At 39.4% G+C, this 6587-nt stretch overlaps 1 long non-coding RNA gene across 1 annotated transcript; it reads right to left on the reverse strand.

Annotated features, from left to right (window-relative positions):
- Nucleotides 1–1049: 1049 nt before the first annotated feature.
- LOC134224871 (uncharacterized) lies at nt 1050–6326 on the reverse strand. The gene is made up of 3 exons (XR_009983090.1): nt 6223–6326; nt 1556–2019; nt 1050–1430 (listed from the first exon to the last, which is right to left on the reverse strand). It is a non-coding gene; the product is annotated as an uncharacterized LOC134224871 (long non-coding RNA).
- Nucleotides 6327–6587: the final 261 nt, after the last annotated feature.

Genomic DNA, 6587 nt, shown 5'->3' on the forward strand with positions numbered 1-6587 from the left:
GCAAACTCATATTTGCGGGCTCAACCAGAATCTGGCTTCATTTCTCTTGAAGAATGCGCTATTGAACATTCATCCGATATTTTGAAAAACATCGTAGAGATTTATCTGAACATAAAAATGAAGCTTTACACTAAAAACATGGTTTCTTTCAAGCCAACTAATAGGCAAAAACTTACAAAACTCATTCTATTCGAAGGAAACTGATATGTATTGCCGACTCTAAAGCTGTGAAATGGATTATCAATAAATATTTTTAAGAACAACCAAGTACATTGTGTATACTTAAAACACTACATCAAGACAATTTATCAATTTGTTATCAAGCTTTCATTAGGATAACATCCAATAAATGTTTTCAATTCGGAATAATTCAACAGAAATTAAACAAAAAATATGGAATACTACAGTGGGCTGGTCATTTGATGCTAGTGTTTGCCACAATAGTAATATTAATTCTTCAACCACTTTCGTTCCATTAACAGTAGCAGTTTATAAGCTCTGCCGCCTTCTATACTTTCAATGATCATGTCAGTCAGATCAAGTACACCTTGGTTTTTTTTTATGCGGTTGAAATTCATTAACTTCTCGGTTAACTTTTTTTTAAAAATAGCATCTGAATTCTCTATGTTTTTTGTGAATTTTTTCATGGGGTTAACTCATTTTTTGACGCTTAATCCACTAAAAAAACAAATCGTGTAAAAAACCCTGGGTGTAATACTGTATCCGTATGACATGAATTCGATATTCTCACATGCTTGCTTTTTGATGCAATCACTTTCATAGCAATCGTTAAATTATTTAATAACCGCTGGTATTAGCCGCCCTCAAACCCATACCTGAAAGCCCTAAGGCGCTGCCAAATGTTCGAATACCACGTGGCAACTTCCACCCCCTCCTAACGTGTGCCATACACGCCCCCCCCCCTCCCAACCATCCCTAATATGTCTACAGGGAAAGCCCCTAATTAGTTGGTACATGACCTAGACTATAATTGAAAGAATGTGATTTTTATAGAAAATTATATTGATCAGCGTTAACAAACATGAGTAGGAATGTGTGACGCGTTTCAAGCGTTAATTTTTCTTTGTCATCCCTCTATGAAGCGCCTCTCACATATCCACGTCTCGTACTGGTCATAATCCGGTTCGATGCCGTTCTTCTTGTTGCGATGCCGCAGCAACACTATTTCCAAGTTATGGGTAATATTCTTGAAGGATAGATGACGCTCCAACGTAATGTGATCCTGATAGTCCTTTATCGATCTTGGAGCTTTTCGAATGTCATCTATTTTAACGTGCGTGATTTCTTGCCAGAACAAAATCGGCTCAGCTTGCAGACAGGAACTGGGAAAAAGTACTTATACAGCCACTTCCGCTTCATGTTGTTCACCGTGTCGAAACTCATGCGTGATTGGCAGCTCGCCAATATTTCTGAAACGATAGTTTTGAAATCAAATTTGATACATAAAAATCCTATTTAAAAAATCGTTTTTTTTTTTTCATTTTGGTGGTTTTTGTCATTCGATTTTTACCAAAATTATACTAAGTATACTCACCTCACAAACAACGTTGGTTCTCGCTTCCGGAGCCATGCCGCAAAGCGCAAATATATTGCATAGATCTGTCATTCCGCCCAGTTTCTCTTCCATGAAGATCACTCATTTCCGGCTAGTATGGCCTTTGTCCAGCGTTACTGCTACTGTGCTCCGGGAAGAAAGCGTAAACCTTTGCTGCTGATGTTAACACATCTCGTAGGCGTTGTATGAATCCTGGCCCCTGAAAATTCTACGCCCTCTACGCCCGATTCCTCGACATCGGCTTCCATACTCTCCGCTCGAACCAGATCGCTATCCAAATGGAGTGTTGGTACCTTATTGGCGATCTCTTCCGGGTGGATGGTTAACGGCAGCGGAATGGAGCATCTGCATCCGGAGACTTTGCTGGCTAGAATCCGTACCACCGAAATCCGGAGCACTGCAATTTCCTCGTTGGCAGAGTAGATGAGGCAGCTCTCGCAGCTCTACACAGCGTATTTATTCGGCATCGCGAAATGATTTTTCCACAGGTCAAACAGAATTAGTTTTAATATGATACGTACCGGCACGCCTTAACATTTATAAAATCAACAAAAATACACATTTGCTCAAGAAAAATGCAAATGTTTGACTTTTTTTGTCGTCACCTCTCTTGTTTACATTATTTTTGTGATCAAGCTAAGCATTTGAAAATGTCCCATAGATAAATAAACAATGATTGCTACCAGTTTTTTTCTGAGAAAAAAAAGTTGCATTTACTCTGTGAATATCACATTGAATGAAAAAATATAATTGCATACGCCTAGCAAATATTTTGATGTTATATTTTGATACCTGGTTGTTAAACTTCGAGCCAAAGTAAATGTTTTTAAAAATATGCAGTATATGCAAAATACGACATTTTCAAATGTTAGAAGTAATTTCGAATTGTCAGTGGGAAACCCATTTTCAGAACTTCAGTGGGAAACCCGAATGGACTTAACCACGAGCGTCTTCTTTTTTCACGATTCTTCTTCTTTTCGCTCGAAAAAATGACATCCGCTGCGGGCCGATGAACATTTGAGTGAATTCGGAGCTTTTAGTTCACCGGATGTTCACGTTGATGTTCATTTTTTGTAAACTTTGCCCTCAGATGAGGTTTTCTTCTTACTGAAAATCGACGCGTGACGTCATCGTGGTTTAGTTCATATGTTGGATCTTGTCAGTTAAATGGGGGTTAGTCAAGGCTGCCAGATCCCTGGTTTTGCCTTTCTTGTACATCATCGAGGTGTAAGCGTAAAGGCGAAGGGCCTCATACGCCTGTCACTGGCGAACAAAGCTCGTGTACTCTGCATCGAAGCTTAGAACCGGTGTTAGGGCGCAATCGTTAATGCGAACATTTTTATATTCGGTTAGTTACTGCAAATAAATTCTTTTCCGAGTCCCTATAATCAAGCAGTTATCTCAAGCATACCACATCTTTATATTGCTGCATGATTGAGTGTTTAATTTTGATAAAATATCGAAAACAAAAGTGTGCATAAAAATTGCCTCGCCATAACAAAAAGGTGCTAGAGAATTAACACTGTTGTTTACAGTTTAGAACCAAATCCAGATGTCGCACATGTCGGGGTAGGGATTCAGTGCTCCGCCTTCTCCCCCTGGTAAAGGCTACATTTCAAGACAAAATTTTCAAAACGACTTATCTGCTTTTGTAAACAAAGATTCAAACGACGATTTGACGAATCTGATAGCTCTCCCACGCAAACCAATACCATCAATAGGTAGGTGAAGGATTCCACTACCTGTTCATGGTATTGGTTTGCGTGGAAGAGCTATCAGATTCGTCAAATCGTCGTTTGAATCTTTGTTTACAAAAGCAGATAAGTCGTTTTGAAAATTTTGTTTTGATTTATTACTTTTTTCCGCGAGAAAGGCGCCATCACCGCTAGGTGGATTAATCTGGGTTTTTTAATTTCATTTTACAAATCTCGTCAAATAACTTTCAAGGCGGGATCGTAAGTTCTTTGGTATAAGGCTATCTGACGTTTAATCATCTTTCTCTTGCACGCGCACGGGAAGGATAGCATTTGTTTTCATACGGAAATGCTTCGGAAGCGTTTCCGTATGAAAACAAACCCTATCCCGTTTGTGCGCGTGCAAGAGAAAGATGATAAACGTCAGATAGCCTTATTGCCTTCGCCTCACATTTTTAAGACGGATCAGTAGCTGAAGATCGTCGTCAATAATAATGGAGTTGAATTTAATTTCACATTTAGGAATTGCAATGCCTCTGGCTTCGACGATTAAATTTGTCAAAGATACGAGAGCATTATCAATATCACTTTTGGTATCCGAAGGAATATCAACATCAAAATTCCTGTCGATATACGTTTTATATAAATCCCAATCAGCTCTATGATAATTAAAAGTAGAGCTGATTGGATTGTTTATGGCTTCTTGTGAGACTTCAAACGTCACAGGAAGGTGATCATAGTCAAAGTCTGTATGAGTAACCAGTAAGCCACACAGCTGACTTGAATTCGTTAAAACTAAATCAATTGTAGAAGGATTTCGACTGAAAGAAAAACAAGTTGACCCATTGGGATATTGAAAAGTATAATATCCCGCAGAACAATATTCAAATAAAATTTTACCATTAGAATTGCTTTGAGCATTATTCCATGAGCGGTGTTTGGCATGTCATGTCACCAATTATGAAAAATTTGGATTTGTTGCGAGTTAGAATTTGAAGATCAGCTCTCAGCAAATTCCTTTGCTGCCCATTGCACTGGAAAGGCAAGTAGGCAGCAATAAAAGATAATTGTCCAATTGTGTTTCAACAGAAACTCCCAAGGCTTCGAAAACTTTGGTTTCAAACGAAGAATTTAATTTATGTTTGATACGACTATTAATGACAATGGCGACCCCACCACAGGAGCTGTCAAGATGATCATTTCGGTAAATAAAATAATTTGAATCTTTTGTAATGAAAAGACCAGGTTTTAAATATGTTTAAATATGGCAATGTGCACATTATGAACTGATAGGAAGTGAATAATTCATCTTCCTTACCCTTCAAAGAACGGGCATTCCAATTTAAAATTTTCAAAGACTTATTTGGATCCATTAAAACGAAGTCCAATAACAATTCTTTGAGTAAATTTTAGAACAACCTGAACAGCTTCAGTTTTGGTATTTGCTTTGAACATTGTGTCAATCATGTGATGCAATTGTCCATTTAGAAAATCAAAGTCGGAAGCAGACATGCAACCTGAGTCGTCAAAACGAACGTTATTTTCCGTTGAAGAATGAGTATGGAAATCATTCATCGTCGGTAAATTTTCAGAAATGAAATTTTGCCTGCCTGCAGCAATGCTTGCATAGGTGGGCGTGTTTGAAAAAATAGAATTCGACGAACTGCTCGTTACTCGGTAAGAGGTAGGAGCAAAACTCGTTCGTTGATTGAGGTGGGTATGAATTGCTCGACCGGAAAATGATTGCGGATTTTGAGCGTTTGAAACATGTTTACCCGGCGAATCTGGGATCCTATTAGAATTTCCCATCATCAATTTTGCACAGGAATTCAAAACTTTTTTGCGTGAAGGGCATTCCTAGAAATTGGATTTATGATTGCCCCCACAATTGGCACATTTAAATTAATTGGAATCTTCTCTCACAGGACAAGCGTCCTTGGCGAGAGAGGTTCCACCACAAATCATGCATTTAGCATCCATATGACAATGTTTAGTTCTGTGACCCCACTTTTGGCACTTACGGCAATTTTAATCTCATCCAGTGATTTATCATAACTGGGGAGACCTTTCAAGAGGCCTTTGAAAAATCGCTCAGTTTTGTCATCGTTTGTGAAGAATTTATGGCGCTGAAGAAGAAGACGTTTGCGATCATCAAAGGATCCCGGCAAAACGCGGCAGTCACCCTTCCTGGCAATCTGAAATGAAACCTTGGTCCCCTGAAGGTTACTCAAAATCTCATTCCTAAAGCTAGAAAACTCGGCACCAGATACCACAATTGGCGGAATCCTTTGCTTTTTCGCATGGATCGAATCACCTGGGCTAGAGGTCGATTCGATTTTCCCATTAATCAAATCGAACTGATTGCTCAGTTCGATAGGAGAAGAATTATTTTGAATGTTAGAGTTAAAAGGAATATCTGAAGTCTCCAGCTTCCTTCTATTTTTCCGCGCTTTGGCAGTACGGTCTTGAAATCTTGTTTCTTAGAAGGAAGTGGAGAATTCAGCGAATCCTCCTTCCTCTTGTTTTTATTAATGCTCATTGCTGAGCGTGGAGACGTGACCTTCTAAGAGGTTTTTTTTCCCAGAACGGTGTCCCTGCAGGATTACCACCACTCGTCGGAATTTTACTTTCGCAAACGGATCCAACGTAAAATGGAGGGACGGGTCCTTGCAAAGATCGTAACGGGATCAGTGGGTACAAATAGCGCTGAGAAGCACTGTTGAAATTAAAATAGCTTCGGGTAGTATTAAAAACTTCCTTCCGCAAAGGGAGAAAAGAACCGCACAGCACGGAAGCACAATGCGGTCTGACTACACTTTACATAACAATTTTCCTATCACCTTGCATTTTTGAAGGAGAAGACATAAAGGCAAATCTAAAACCAAACCGAAAATGCAGTTTTTTTTCTTCAATTTTGTGAAGGTAATTTAAAGTTAAGTAAATTGTACTCACCTTTCGTTATCCCGTGAAGGACTTACCACCATCTTATGGACTTACTGGCATTGCGCATTGCCCAAATAATCCCCACTCCGGACAGACGTTGGTTTGCTGAGCAACATGAGGTATCGACGAGAACACGTTATTTAAGGTCGCCGTCGTTTCCGTTCTTGTTGTCTCAGGATTCAGGAACCATCGCCACCGCCGTTTTCCGTCTTCATGGTCGCCGTTGTTAGCGCTCTGTAGTCGTCATACTTCCACCAGAACTGCTGCATCATTCCAAATTTCTGTCAGTATCCAAGCCGTTATTGATTTCCGCTACCATCAAAGCCTCCAATGGGTACTTCAAGCCGAGATTTGGGATTCGTTAGGAACGATTT

Source organism: Armigeres subalbatus, chromosome 3, assembly GCF_024139115.2.
Source record: "Armigeres subalbatus isolate Guangzhou_Male chromosome 3, GZ_Asu_2, whole genome shotgun sequence".
NCBI lineage: Eukaryota > Metazoa > Arthropoda > Insecta > Diptera > Culicidae > Armigeres > Armigeres subalbatus.